General features: G+C 42.4%; 1 protein-coding gene across 3 annotated transcripts in view; it reads left to right on the top strand.

Annotated features, from left to right (window-relative positions):
• The window catches only part of ADAL (adenosine deaminase like), an 86,234-nt gene that overhangs the window by 7,094 nt on the left and 63,685 nt on the right, over positions 1-15,455 (top strand). For 2 of the 3 annotated variants that reach the window (XM_034994115.1, XM_034994120.1), the window contains exon 1: positions 7,845-8,215. The gene's annotated coding sequence lies outside the window, so the exon portion shown is untranslated. Of the gene's footprint in view, positions 1-7,844; positions 8,216-15,455 lie in introns of those variants that run through there. The other variant, XM_034994116.1, reaches the window with a different exon arrangement.

A 15,455-nucleotide genomic window follows, 5' to 3' on the forward strand; every position in this document is an offset into this window, starting at 1 on the left:
CTCTTTTAGTTGTTCAACTACCTGTGACTACATCTAATACTTTACATGAGGAAAGTGGATTAGGTGTTTAAAAATGTCTTTCACAAGGGCGCCTGGGTGGCTCAGTCAGTTAAACATCTGCCTTCAGCTCAGGTCATGATCCCTGATTCTGGGATCAAGCCCACCCCTCATTGGGCTCCCTGCTCAGTGGGGAGCCTCCTTCTCCCTCTCCCTGCCAAGTTATTCTCCTCGTACTTTATCCATGCTGCACATGTTACTTCAGCAAATAGCTCAGAGCACCACCAGGGAAGGTAGGAGACTATGAAGGTTAAGAGGGAAGGCTCTGGAGCCAGCCTATATGGGTTTGCCCCGTTCCCTGCTCATGCTTTCTTGCTCACTCTCTCTGCCAAATAAATAAAAGATCTTTAAAAAATATCTTTCACAGTCTAAAATCAAATCCAACTTTCATATTTGCATCTTTCCTACAAGTTTGTTAAACATTTGGCTAAAAACAGAATGTTCTTGGTGATCCCTTGATCCCCCTTCTTGTAACCTTCTTTCCTTGAGGTAGATTCAAAGATGAATTACTGGATCAAATAGTACAAAGTTTTTAAACCTCTCAATGTAACTTAGGCACTTAAATAATTATATTATTGGAACAAGAAAAGTCAGGGCAAGACCCAAGACAGATGCCTTTGAGTTACTTAACAACATTTTTTAAAAAAAATCAGGTCCACTCCATTAGTAGTTTGAAAATCAATTTAGAGAAATGTGACCCATATTTTCAATGTATCACCATAAGGAGAGCAAGTGTAATTTTTTTTTAAACTTTTTTTTTTTTTAAGATTTTATTTATTCATTTGAGACACAGAGATACAGAGAGAGAGAGAGAGAGCATGAGCAGTGGGAGAGACGGAGGGAGAGGAAGAAGCAGACTCCCCGCTGAGTCAGGAGCCCGATGCGGGACTCGATCCCAGGACCCTGGGATCATGACCTGAGCCAAAGGCAGACGCTTAACCATCTGAGCCACCCAGGCGCCCCAGCAAGTGTAATTTTATGTGTAACCGGGTCATGATGTAAACTGTGGGTCATAATCAAAAAGTGTGAAAGCAACTGGCCTAGATACTGGTGGAAACTGATTGCATCTTCTCTGTCCCTGAGGGATCTCACATTTTCATACCAGGAACCACGGGCCCCTGAAGGAGGCCTCCACCCCATGTATAGCGCCCAGTGGCCATTCCACCCTGAAAGCTCAGGTTTTCAAAGGAGGCAGTGAAGAGCACCCAGGCGTGCTTACATCACTTCCATGGGAGGGAACAGGACTGGGGGCAGCCCTTTGCTGGTTGCTGTTCACAGCTAGAAGCATAGCTCCTGAGGGCGGCCAACTCAATTCTCCCTTTACCCAGGCAGGTTCTTGGTTTGGGAAGGAAAGGGGAGGAGCAAGAAGGAGGATGCCTTCCTCTCTGTGCCTGAGGTTGCAGCTTACGGAGAAAACTCGTTTTCCTTTGGAGACTCAGGTTTTCTTTTTTATTCCACTTAACGCCATCACGCATTTGGCTCACTAAAGTGCATTTCCTGTCAGGGAGACAGTGACTTCAGAGAACAAAAGGGAGGTCCTTCAAGGGAGCAGGAACAGAAAAGCAAGAGGATCAAGAAGAGGTTCAACAAAGCAGGAAATCAAGCAGAAGCAGTTAGTAAAAACACGTCAGCACCCATGAGGCCTTCTTGACTCAGCCACGGGCCCACCAGGGTTAATGACTTGAGTGAGAAGAGAGTAAGCCCTAGCTACATGACTCCTGGTGCTAAAGGATCAAAATATACCCCTATGTATTATTAGCCTTAAAAAGTGTTGGGGGGAGACAGGGAGGACATTTAAACAGCCATCTGCTTGTGATGAGTTCTGAGATGAGTCCTGAAGCTCCTGCCCCAAGAGACCAAAGCCTGAGGTGGCCCTGCTCTCAAGGATGGCTCCATCTCGGCCCTTGGGTCTTAGCTCAGAGGTAACCACTGCACAGGGGCTTTCTTCAGCCACTGAATATGATGCCCCACCTCTCACCCTATTGCTTGCCATCACAACACCCTCTTTATTCTCTGCTGGGCACTAAATAGTATCTAGAATTAGTTCTGCAGAAGCAGAGACCTTGGCCGTTTTCTCACACCTGGATCCCCCATGCCTAGGATGGAGCATGGTTCCTAATTGCTATTGATGATAGCTAATGCTCACTGAATACCTACTACATGCCAGGCACCATCAGAAGCATTTTATGTGTCTGAAATCATTCTTGTTCTTTCAACCACCCTGTGGTGGAGGTGTTAATATTGTTCCCCACATGCAGGAAATTATAGGGCAGAGCTGGGATTCAAACCCATGCAGCCTGGCTCCAGAGCCTTCCCTCTTAACTTTCACAGTCTCCTGCCTTCCCTGGTAGTGCTCTGAGATATTTGCTGAAGTAACATATGCAGCATGGATAAAGTAAGAGGAGAATAACTTGGCAAGAGGGCTGTAGGGGAAGAGAGAAGCCCATGAGGGCAGCAGGGCCAACCTGAGGGGCTGCTTGACTCCAGCCCAAGATGCTGCTCTTTGATTCAGTAGTAATGGGTACACCTATCTACAGTGGAAGGATAAAATGGTACACCATTATTCTGAGGGCAATTTATCAGTATTTATCACAAAAGAAAAGAAAGCCTTAAAACGTAAATACATTTGAGCCATAAATTCCTCTTCTGGGAATTTTTCCTAAGAAAAATCATAATTTGTGTACAAAAACGTAAACAACAGGATCTTCAGTCCAACCCAAATATCCTACAGTAAGAGTTGGATACGTAAACTTTATTCCTCTCATTTCAATGTAACCAACAAAAAGAACAAAGAATATGGGGAAATAATTCATGAGGTATTAAAAAGCAGCATAAAAAGCCTCAAACTTGGTATGGTACGGATTATCTTTAGGTGGTGACACTATGGAAAATTTTTCTTTTCTTGGAGCTTTTTGGTATTGTCCAAGCTTTTGCTTTGAACATGTATTCCTTTTGTATTTAGGGGAAAATGTTACTTTGACTAGAGGCAGGTTTTTGAACAGAAGTGGCACCATCAAAGCTGTAGGTCAGGATTAATCTGGCTATGGTATGTAGCCCAAACAGAGGGCAAAAGTCTAGGGTGGGAAAGGCAGTGAGACTCTGTCGTAATAACCTAGATAAAAAGGCTAAGAGGACCCAAACAAAGGTGTTCGCAAGAAGAAAAGAGGGACCTCCCTGTGCATCCATGGGTATGTGACAGGCTAGTAAACACTTGACTTCCAGGGCTTCCTAAAGCTAGTTTGGATGAAGACTGGGCAGGTTAAAAGCATCTACAGCCAGCAATGTCCTAGGCAATTAGGCTACCGGTGAAAGACCGGAAAGCTCCAGACAGAGATAACAAAGGGTAAATTATTGAGGCACAGCCAGCCGTGAGACTTGGTACCTGCCACCAAACATCAGGTGCACTCGGCTCCTTCCCTTCTCTAGCCTTTGTCCCTGCATTTAGTCTAGCTCCTCTGTCAGTGTCTTGTCTCTTCCCACTTCTCATTATTATTGTCAGTTTAGTGCTTTCATAAATATGTCATTCTTTTTCATTTCTTCCCTTTAAAAAAATGTGAAAGGGTATGTCTTTGTGAGAGCACTTGAAGATTCCTAAGTGATGAGACTATTGCAGCGTTTCTGTGTCTCTTAAAGTGTGCAAGAAGAAAAATGTCATATTATCTAAAAGTTCAAGTCCAAATTTCTTTGTCAAGCATTCAAAGCCCTCCATAACGTGGTACCAACATATCTATCCATTCTTATCTCCCAGTAGCCCATAAATAAACTCTGCTTCATTCATGTTGTGTCTTCCTAATAGATCATGCCCGGCTGGCTCTACCTCTGGATGGTCCCTTCCCCAATCTCTACATCCCCACCGTCTCCATTCTTCCAGCAAAACTCAGCATCTACCTTTTACACGAAATCCTCCCCAAGCATTTCGGAACATGGAGATATCTTAACACCTGTAACAATAGTTTTATATCTGGGTAATACTTATTGAGTGTTTTTAAGCCCAGGCTTTATATGCATTATCTCCTTCTATCCCTACAACTAGCCAACAAGATATTATTAACTCCATATTACAGATGAGCAGACAGACCATCAGTGATATTAAGTAACTTGCCAAGTGTCAACTACCTAGTAAGTGGCAAAATTGTCATTCAAACCCCCCGGCTTCTCTGTAGAGCCCTAGGGGTCTAAAGAACACAACGAAAATCACAGATTCTTCCCAACCTCCTCATCCGAAAATGCCAGCGGGTCAGTTCAGAACCAGTTCCTGGGCCCACCTGTGTCCCTCTCTTCTTCTCTGGAATTTCTCAGACTCTGAATCATTTACTTGTCAGTTAATCATGTACTAGTAAGCTATTTCTTTGAAACACTATTTCCCTTTAATGATATCTCCATGATTAACTATAGTATGTGATTGTTTACACCTAGTACTCAGCAATTCAAATAGCTACTGGCAGGAGAAAAGTGTCCCCAGGATGGTTATACAGTTTAAATCTTTAGGTCCTTTGCAGCAAATGTAACAAAGGATATATATCCATAATATATAAAAGTTGCCATAAATATTAAGAAGTCTTGCTGTAATCAGAGAAACGCAAACTGAAACAATAGTGAGATCCTATCTTTGATCCATTTAAATTATTTAAAAGAATAACAATAGCATATTCTGTGAGTATGCTATATATGGAAGTGGACTGTTTCATACATTGATGGTGGCAGTGTAAATTTGTACAGACTTTTTAGATGAAATCGTTTGATATTGAAGAGGAGCAGAATATGCCATCCCAAAATATGCCCCTATGGCATAAAGATTATTTTGAGCTGAAGGTGCTTGAGAAGCAGATATAAGAAAAGCTCTTGGCACTCCCCCTATTTGCCTAAAAGCGGGACATACACTTACAAAGGTGTCCTTCCTCCCTTCTTTACCAGGAAGGGCAGAAGCCCATCACCAGAGACAGCTCTAGACCCTCATCAACCCAGAGATGGCACCAGAGGAATCTACATAGCAAACTATTAACTGGCCCTTCTCTTCCACTAGTATCCCCCTATATTTACCTTCCTACAATTTTCTGCCCTAGAGACTCCAAGTCCTTTTCCTTTGTCTTGTCACTTCTCTAACAATGTCTTGTTCTCTTGTTGAGATGCTAGACAAGCCCAAATTCTAACCATTGCTTTGAGTTATTCATCACTGAGTGCTCCCATATGTGTGCAATGTACATGTTAATACACTTCTGTGTGTTTCCTGTTTCTTTTATCAGTCTAATTATCGGTCCCCAGCCAATGAACTTGATTGCTAGCAGGAAAAATAGTGAAGTTTTCCCTCTCCTACAATGCCCATCAAAAACTTAGTGGAGAGCGCCTGGGTGGCTCAGATGGTTAAGCGTCTGCCTTCGGCTCAGGTCATGATCCCGGGGTCCTGGGATCGAGCCCCGCATCGGGCTCCCCGCTCGGTGGGGAGGCCGCTTCTCTCTCTGCCTCTGCCTCTCTCTCTCTCTCTGACTCTCATGAATAAATAAATAAAACTTAAAAAAAAAAAAAAACTTAGTGGATATTGTCTTTGATCTAACAGTTCTTCTTTTAGAAATCTTTCATATAAAAAATACTTGCACACATATGCAAAGTTTTATCAGTAGGGATGTTCACTGCAACATTGTTCATAAAAGCAAAATACTGGAAACAATCTAAATGCCCATGAATAAGGCATAGTAACAAATTAAATAAATTAATGAATTTATTAAATAAATTGTTTATATACCCAGAATGGAAAATTATATATAATTCATTTAAAATTTTTGATAGACCAGTATACACTGACATGCAAAGATTTCCAAGATATATGATTAAGTTTTTTAAAAAAGCAAGTCAGCAGATAATATGTATTATATAACTCCATTGTATAAAACAAAAAATTCTATATAATCTATTATCTGGAAACAGTTAACCACACTGTTAACAGGTCTCTCCCATGAGGAAGGAGCAGGATTGGGAGTACATAAGTATGTGAAGGGGGACCTGGCCTTTTTTATCCTAAAATGTGAACTTTTTACTTTTTATAACAAGCATATGTTTTTTGTGTATTACTTGCTTAACTAAAGTATAGTTTAAAAAAAATAATATAACATTTAGGCTTTGGTTGGGGATAGCCAAGGGGAAAAATTACCCTAGACTTTGGCACAAAAACACCCTAGAATCTAGCATAAAACAGGTGTCTTGAGACTTCTCTATTAAACTCTGACTTGTGTTAAAATACCATGTACATCCCTAATCTCTAGTAGTTTCTGGGATACACAATTTTGGACACAATTTTAAGAAATACAGAATCCATGTTCAGTGTCCTCTCCTAGCAGGCCCTGTGTGCCTGCCAGGCTGGAGTGTTCTTTACATTCCCAGCAGCAAAGTTTCTGAGGGGACCCAAAAAAGAGCCTGAGTTCAGAGGGCAGGAGCAACACCCTCTAAGGGGAGCTGAGAGTCAGAGGAGAGGTTGGGCCAGGAGAAAGGTCTAGGATCTAAGAGGTGGTCTTTCCACAGCTGCAGGGTTAGCCACAGAAATGGCATCCCAAGTACCTAGGGCGCCTGGTGGTAAAGGTCAAGATCCTCATGGACTTCCTCCAACTTCCCAAGGCCATTTCAGTCACAAGATGTTAAAGAAAAGATTGTTCACAGCTTTAGGGTTAAGCTGAATCCACTCACATGAAAATGAATGGCTGTATGATTTGTGCCCCAATGATTTGTGTCTTCTGAATGAAGGTGGGGAAATGGGAGGAAGGAGCCAGATTACAAAGTGAACTATCACCAACCATTTAAGTTCTCCTGTTTCTTCTGTTCACCCCCCACCCTCCCCAAACACCTCCCATCTCTTAATTCAGCACCTCAGAAAAATCAGATTCCCAGTACTCGCTTGGGTCCATCACCCTCCTTCTGTCAGCCTGGGCCCTTCAACTAATCAGTATTAAGATTCCAGAACCTAATTGTGTCTCTGAGCATTTACAGTCGTCCTTCAAGCACCTTTTCTCCCATCCTGAGCCAGCTGGGTGGGGCTGCCATTTCCTTCTCCTCCTAGGACTCCTCCTGCTCTTAATTTCCCCATTGTTCCGGGTGCATCTTTGCATAAGGAAAAAAGCTTCTATCCTAAGCCTTTTAAAAATTGCTGAGGGATTTGTTTCTGTGGCCTCCTTTTTAAGCTGAGAAGACTCAAGTGATGTGGAAGGCAAAGCATGGTTTGATCTGTCCCTTTGCACCTCTCTCTCTTTAATGCTTAGGACCCAATTTCCTCTAAGCCAGCTCCGTCTGGTATCAGGCACTTCCAGATAGTCAGTGTCCAGATGGGGATGAGTAAGGAGCAGAGCTGCCCTCAGGAAGGTCATTCACCAGTGGTCATGAAAATGGGTTTGAACAGCCCGTTAGGACCTGGAGACCTTTGCATCTTGAAAAACAGAGTATATTGACATGGTGAATTATTATGCCACTGATTAAATGTGAAGTTGATAGGGGCGCCTGGGTGGTTGAACATCCGTCTCTTGGTTTTGGCTCAGGTCATGATCTCAGGGTCTGTGCTCAGCAGGGTGTCTGCTTGAGATTCCCTCCCTTTCCCTCTGCCTCTTCCCTCGCCCGCCCCCCCCCCCCCCCCCCCCGCTTGTGCATGCTCTTTCTCTCTCTCTAAAATAAATAAATAAGTCTTTTTAAAAAATGAAGTTGATAAAGTTTCCAATGACAAGGGGAAATGCCTATAAATAGTGTTAACTAGGAGAGGGGGGAAAGCAGGGTACAAAAACAGTGCAGCTTATCTCAATGGTGTAAAGAATATTATTTATATACATAGACTCATTTTTAAAAGATGGAAGAAAATATAAACTGTGATTGTTTAAAAGCAGTGAGATTGTGAATGATTGTGATTTCCTTATTTATACTTTTCTGAATTAAAAAAAATTTCATGGTGGGAGGTTAAGATGTTTTTAATCAGGGAGGAAAAAAAACGTTTTTCAGAGAAAGTGAGCAAAGGGGTAGGAAGATCATGACTGGAAATCTGGACATGTGTATTTTACCTGATTCACAGTGTAAAGAGAGAAGCAGAAGTATTTGGTCAACACACCTGAAGGAAGAATTTGGTTTGGTGAAGAATAGTGCTGCAGAGAAAACATAAAGCTATTTATACGTTCACTGGTCATTGTCAAAGGTATGTAAGAGATGCCTAATTCTCTGGGTTAATCTGTGTGATTCATCAAAAATTCCCACACCTATTGTAACCAAAGCTTTCTGTCACATCCTGTGCCTTTTTTTTAATGTGTTGAGTGTATTTAGGAAATGGTCCTCAATAGATGCATTAAACTTACTCATTACCGAGTGTTTACTGAACATCCCAGGGACTTTATTTTATTTAAAAAAAAAAAATACTTTGACTCAGAAAAATATACTTTGGTTACAGGTGCAAAAATCTCTTGTATTAGAACTATATGCTCTTTTGAGGAAAACGGAATTAAAAAAAAAACACCTCTTTGTAACAGAAGTTCTAATTCATATTGAAGATATTTTGAAAATAGATTTTTAAAAAGATTGTATTTATTTATTTGAGAGAGAGAGAGCATGAGCAGGGGAGAAGGCCAGAGAGAGAGGGTGTGCTGAGTAGGGAGCCCAACATGGGGCTCAACCTCAGGACTCTGAGATCATGATCTGAGCCGTGAAGGCAGACAATAACAGACTGAACCATCTAGGCGCCACGAAAATAGATTTTTTTAAATGGTAGAGGGTAGTATACATTTTGGTAAATTTCCTTGCTGTTATTTTGTCTATGTGGAGGTGGGATTTTTTTCCTTAGTAGTAATCATACTGTATATTGAGGACAGGACCTGCTTAAAGTACGAATTTCCATATAAAACAATTTGCCATCTTATTTGAAAATACAGCTTTAACAATATAATGGCTTTTGCCTTGTAAAAATAAACTTTCACATCTCAAATCTTATTTATTTACTTACTTACTTACTCACTTACTTATTTGAGTGGGGACTTAGATGAGAAAAGAGGTTACTCCAAAAATAACCACATATTACCATCCAGGTTAACCAAAGAAATTTCATTTGGTCACCTAAGAGCCTCATTAAGACTCAGTGTCCCGGGGCTCCTGGATGGCTCAGTGGGTTAAGCATCTGTCTTGAGCTCAGGTCATGATCCCGGGGTCCTGGCTCCTTGCTCAGAGAGGAGTCTGCTTCTCCCTCTGCCTCTTTGCCCCCCACCCCCTGCTTGTGCTCTCTCTCTCACTCTCAGATAAATAAATAAAATCTTAAAAAAAAAAAAAAAAAAGACTGAGGGTCCCAATTTTCACTACTACTTTGATGCCTTCCTTCCTTCGTTTTACAAGTACTGAATGCCTGGATGGCACCATATTAGAAGTTTGAGGCACACAAAGGTGGTCTTTAACCCAAAGGAGCTTAGAATCTATCGGTGGAGAGAAAACACATACAGTATCCTCTACAAAGGAGACTGCCCTTTGTAGCCTCAAAACAGTGGCGGTCTTCTTTAGAAAGTATACTTTTACAGCAGCAAGTGATTAGTTTTTAAACCTAAACATCACTGATCAAATTGAGCTTTTGATTACCCCTAACATTTTTTCATACCACCACCTACACCAGCTCATTATACACGATTGTCATGCCCACCTGGAATGTAGCTAAGCAGTTATATTCGGCAACTAGTTTTTTTAATTAAGTTAGAATCCCATGATTAAGTTATCAATATCCATCATGGTATTACAAATCATGTTCGTCGACTGATTATATTATATTCTGTTTATAGATTTCTCCCTAAAAGACAAATGCTTAATATAGTCAAGTTTTAAATTTGGTTTCCAGAACAGAAAAGCTTTTCTACCATAGAATCATCTCTCTGTTGATAGTAGACTAACCTCTGGTAGGGTTAATCCACTGGATTTGTCCCATAACAAGGCAGCAAGCTCTGAAGACCCTTAACTCTAAAATAAATACAGAACAGACCCACTATAATCCTCTCCTTGCTCCACATCCTTGTATGTGTCTACTGGCTTCTCCACTTGAAGATCTTGTAGTCACTTCAAATTCAACATGTTCAAAATTGAATCTGTTAGTCCCACCCAGCCCCCAAATTCATATTCTTACTCATCCTTGTAAATATTCTAAATCTTCATTAGTTTTTTGGAGCCTTCTGTTTGACGGTTATATGACCAAATGAATAGGGCACAGGTTTCTGAGTTAGAGAATTAGTTCAGGATCCTGCTTTGGCCTTTCTGAGATTTAGTACTTATCTGACTATAAGCAAGTAAGCCTTGCTGAGCACCCCTCTCCTATATAAAATGGGGCTGGTAGCAGGGCCTACTTCACAGAGTTGCTTTGAGAATCAAATAGATAGTGTCTGTAAAAGCCTTAAAGTGCTACACAAACATTAGCCACTTTTATTTGGTAATAACGGTAATATTTATGATCCTTCAGAATGTGAGATTCATACAAGAACGTGTCAAGATGTGCTAAGCTGCCCAAAGAGACATTCATAACCATGGAGAATTTGCCATAGCCTAGTCCAGCCCAATCTCACTCAGCCTTGGCTTTACTCCTGGCTTGATTATTCTCAAGGGAATGGAAAACATATATGACCTGAACTGATGAGGTCATACCCCTGCTTCAGACTTGCATTGCTTCACAGTCCAAAATCTTCACATGGTTCACACGTTCTGCCACCATGTTCTACCCTGACCACATCTCCAGCGGTGTTGCCCACCGTTCTTCCTCTCACTTGCTTGCTGATCTTTTCTTGCCTGCCCAATTCCTCAATTCCTAAATTAAAGCCTCTCCCCAAGCCATTCCCTTCCCTGGTCACACTCTCTACCTCCTCTCCAGTCCTCCACTGAAATGTCACTTCATCACAGAAGCTTTTTCTAGCTAGCTGAGACCCCATATTTACTCTCTTGGAATGCTTAGCTTCTCTTTCACAGTACTGATCACACTTGAAATAATCATATGTATACTTTGTCTTCTCTAGACTCCCTGCTTGCTATGTGTCATTTGCATGATTCCACCTGAACAGGCTGAGCCATTTGCAAAATAAAGCCCATTTTCTATGATATCTGAACTACAACAACACCAGTCCTTCCCCTCTGAAATTAGCTGGAAGTCAAGTAACTCCTGGGATCCCCTCCCCTCCCCAGAAGTCCTAGATTCCCTCCCCTAGAAGTGCCCAGGGTTGCTTACTTTTGTGCACAAATCAGCTCTACTCTCTTGACAGCTGGTGTGCCTGCTTGGAGAATGGGAACTCAGCTGCAGTCTTTCAAGGATGGGTTGACTGGCTCTGCCAGACTAGAGGTTCTTGACCAACCCCACAAGCTGGGGAGGATTGCAGAGGCATTTAGCTATATAGCTGGGAGGGTGTGGCAGGAGGGGTTAATAAGATCAGCCACACCCACTGCCTGGATAGCTCCTGAACCCCTGCTGTGGACTCGGGTTTTCTTCCAAACAGCCCCTTCCTGGTTGTGAGTCCCTGCCTGTCTGTCTGACCTCAGTCTGGACCACCCAGGCCATCAAACTTGTTTTAATGTGTAAACATCCAAAGGAAGTTAGTCATGTTGGTCTCCTAATACCCATTTTCCAGGAGGTTCCTTTGCCGCTTGAAAATGATGGAGGAAAAGTAATGGAGGAGTTTTGCCTAAGCATCCAAAACCTAGGGTGGAGGTAATGCCTAATTTTGCCAACAACAACCCCAAAATGGCCAAAAATATTTTTATTCTTTTTTTGTATGTGTTAATCCCATCAATTATGCTACAACCAGACTTTGTTACTTCTTCTTTTTTTTAAATTTTATTTATTTATTTGAGAGAGAGAGAGAATGAGAGACAGAGAGCACGAGAGGGGAGAGGGTCAGAGGGAGAAGCAGACTCCCCGCCGAGCAGGGAGCCCGATGCGGGACTCGATCCTGGGACTCCAGGATCATGACCTGAGCCGAAGGCAGTCGCTCAACCAACTGAGCCACCCAGGCGCCCCTTTGTTACTTCTTCAGGCTGAACATAATCTAGTTTCCTCCACTTCTTTTTATTCCAACCCCACCTACCACCAGCCCAGTTCACTATCACCCCTCCTGGACCATTCTACCTTCCAACTGGCCTCCCATGGCCACATTTTGAACACACATGATCCCTACACCACACAACACCCAGAGTGATCTTTCAGATTCATTCTCTCTCTGCTGCAGCCATTCATTCATTTGACAAATATTTGCCAAGCATTTGTCGGAGGAAAAGTGGTGAGGTTGGTGGGGGGAATGACTGGAGGGAGAGGTTAGAGAAGAAGAGGCTGAACCCCACTGGTCATGTAAATTATGGTTAGGAGTTTGGGATTTCCCCTGAGCTTTCCTGGTTCCTTAGGAACATCTGTTTTCTCCCTGTCCAACACCTTACATGCATTTTCCTGGAATATTCTCCCTTCTTCTATTCTCATAGTTAACTATTCCTCTTTCTTTAGAACTCTAGCTTAAACATTCCTTTCTTCTGGATGACTTCCTTGATAAATGTGCTCATAGTTTTCATGCATTTCATTCGTTCATCCACGAAAATGTATTGAGTGCCTGTCATGTGCCAGACACTGTTCTAGGCTCTGTGGATACAATTAAACAGATTTTCATCAAATTAGAAAGGTATGTTTAGAATGATATGACAGGAAATGTGGTTTACATGGTATACGTCAAAGAGACGGCCATCCTTCAGAGCAAAAAAGGTACAGTGAGCATCTCTAGGCTTTGGGCTGAAAGAGATACATCTAATGAAGATGTAGTAGGTCTGAGGAAGTAGCAATTCCAAATTAATTACAGGCACTGACTTGGGACCTAGCTGCTTCTCAAATGGATAGCACTATGAATTCCAAAGCTTATTCACTTAGAAACAGTAGTGATTTCCCTAACCAACCCCAGGGAGGACCTATGGCTATTAGCGGAGTAGACATGGTTATTAGTGAAGAGATGTATGGTTGTTAGTCCCCAGAGGAGACATATGTTATTAGTGAAGAGTGTCTGTATCCAAGCTCCACTGGAGATTCAAGCAGCAAGTCGCTAGGGGCTGCCACTATTTCCCACATGGAATTCGGCAACCCCAAGTGGTGTCTGGAGTGACTCCTTTCAGAATGAGCCTCTACAAGTTAGATGGTCTTTTTTTTTTTTTTTAAGATTTTATTTATTTATTTGAGACAGAGAGAGAGAGCACAAGCCGGGGGGAGGGGGGCAGAGGGAGAGGGAGAAGCGGACTCCCCACCGAGCAGGGAGCCCAATGTGGGGCTCAATTTTAGGACCCTGGGATCATGACCTGAGCTGAAGGCGGACACCTAACTGACTGAGCCACCCAGGTGCCTCAACAAACAAAGTCTTTTATGGATTCATTCAACAAACATTTTAATTGAGAGCTTCCATGAGTGTGGCCCTCAACTAGATTCTGAAGGTGCAGCAGTAAATAACAGACATGGTTCCTATACTCATAGAGTTTATACTCTACCAAGGGAGATAGACATCTCAAAACTAATTACTTAGCTCTAAGTGAGCAAGTAAAGACAGTTCTGAAACCATATTTCAAGAGGGCCTGGTCAGTCTGGGGAAGAGTGGAAGGTGGGACGGGAAGGCCCCCATGGGGAAAGATCTTTGTTTTTGTTTTATAAGATAACTGGAAATTCTAAGTATGAGAAGATAATACTGAATGGCAAAGAGCTGTACAAACACCCTGAGGTACAAAGAAGCAGATGTGAGTCCCCTAACATTTCTGAGAGAAGGTCAGTGTGACTCAAGTACCTAGAGCAAAGGGGAGCATTGGATGAGATGAAGGCCAGAGATTTCGTTTTGGGGTTATGGCAATGGGAAGCCATTAAGGGTTTTAAGCAGGGTAGTAAAATGTCATGTTTGTATTTAAAGAGATCATTCTGACTTTAGGTTGGAGGAGCAATGTGGGGAGGAGGGCAGAGGTGGATGGAAGAAAGCCTATGGGGAGACCCTTGAAGTGAAACAGGAGAGAAATGATGGGAGACCTGGATCAGGGTAGTGGCATTAGAGATGCTCTCAGTGGAGAACACTAGAGACATTAGAAGGTAAAACTGACAGGCTATGGTGATTGACTGGGTATGTGGAGTGAAGGAGAAGGAGAGTCATGAGTCCTAAGGTTTCTGGCTTCATGCTTCTGGATGGGTAGTGATGCTGTTCTTCAAATAGGAAATACTGGATGAGGACCAATTTTGTGGGGTCAGAATAGGGGTCAGGTTCAGGATTTGTGGTTGAGTTTGAGATGCCCTTTAGACATACAACAAAAAGTCTGATTAGGCTGTTGAACAGATGAATTTGGAGCTTAGGGAATGAGTGTGGATTCGAGACATAAGAAGACAGTCATCGGAGCCAAGGGTATGGATATGTGTACCTGGGAAAGGTTGTAGAGTGAGAAGAGCACCTAGGATGGATCTTTGAGGAACACCAGCATTTAAAGGGTGGGTAGAGTAGGAGGATGGCCAGAGGCTGAACAGTAGCCAGAGAGGTAGTAGGAAAATCAGGAAGTGGCTATCCCAAGAAGCCAAAGAAAGGGTATCTCAAGAAAAAGAAAGTGCTTATCGGTAGGAAGTGCTGACAAGCTACCAAGTAACATGAAGTCTGAAAAGTGTCCATCAGCTTGTGGCATGAAAACAATTGGACGCGGGGGAGAAAAATTTTGATTGTGAGATGGTGGGAGAGGAAAAGATATTGGAGAGAATAGAGGACTGCATGGCAGGGGAGGGAATGGATCCAGTGATGTGGACAGAGTTGGGATGGACTTCCTTTCTTTTTGCCAGGCTTCATTTTCATTCTTTTAAAAATAAATCAGTGAAGGGAAAAATTTAGGACACCAAGAGGAAGAGGCCAATTGAAGAGAATTCTTTCACTGTCCCTTTATTTTCTACTCAAAACAATATTCAATATATTCTATATATAAATATAACATTTAAATATTACTGACTTTGGGGCAACTGGGTGGCTCAGTTGGTTGAACATCTGACTCTTTTTTTTTTTTAAAGATTTTATTTATTTATTTGAGACAGAGAGAATGAGAGAGAGAGAGCACATGAGAGGGGGGAGGGCCAGAGGCAGAAGCAGGCTCCCTGCAGAGCAGGGAGCCCGACGCGGGACTTGATCCAGGGACTCCAGGATCATGACCTGAGCCGAAGGCAGTCGCCTAACCAACTGAGCCACCCAGGCGCCCCTGAACATCTGACTCTTGATTTCGGCTCAGATCATGATCTCAGGATTGTGAGATTGAGCCCTGCATTGGGCTCTATGCTCAGTGTGAGTCTGCTTGGGATTCTCTTCCCTCCCTCTGCCCCTCCCCCACCTCTGACATATTCTCTCTAGATAGATAGATATAGATATAGATATAGATATAGATATAGATATAGATATAGA

Source organism: Mirounga leonina, unplaced genomic scaffold, assembly GCF_011800145.1.
Source record: "Mirounga leonina isolate KUSES-001 unplaced genomic scaffold, KU_Mleo_1.0 Mir_91, whole genome shotgun sequence".
NCBI lineage: Eukaryota > Metazoa > Chordata > Mammalia > Carnivora > Phocidae > Mirounga > Mirounga leonina.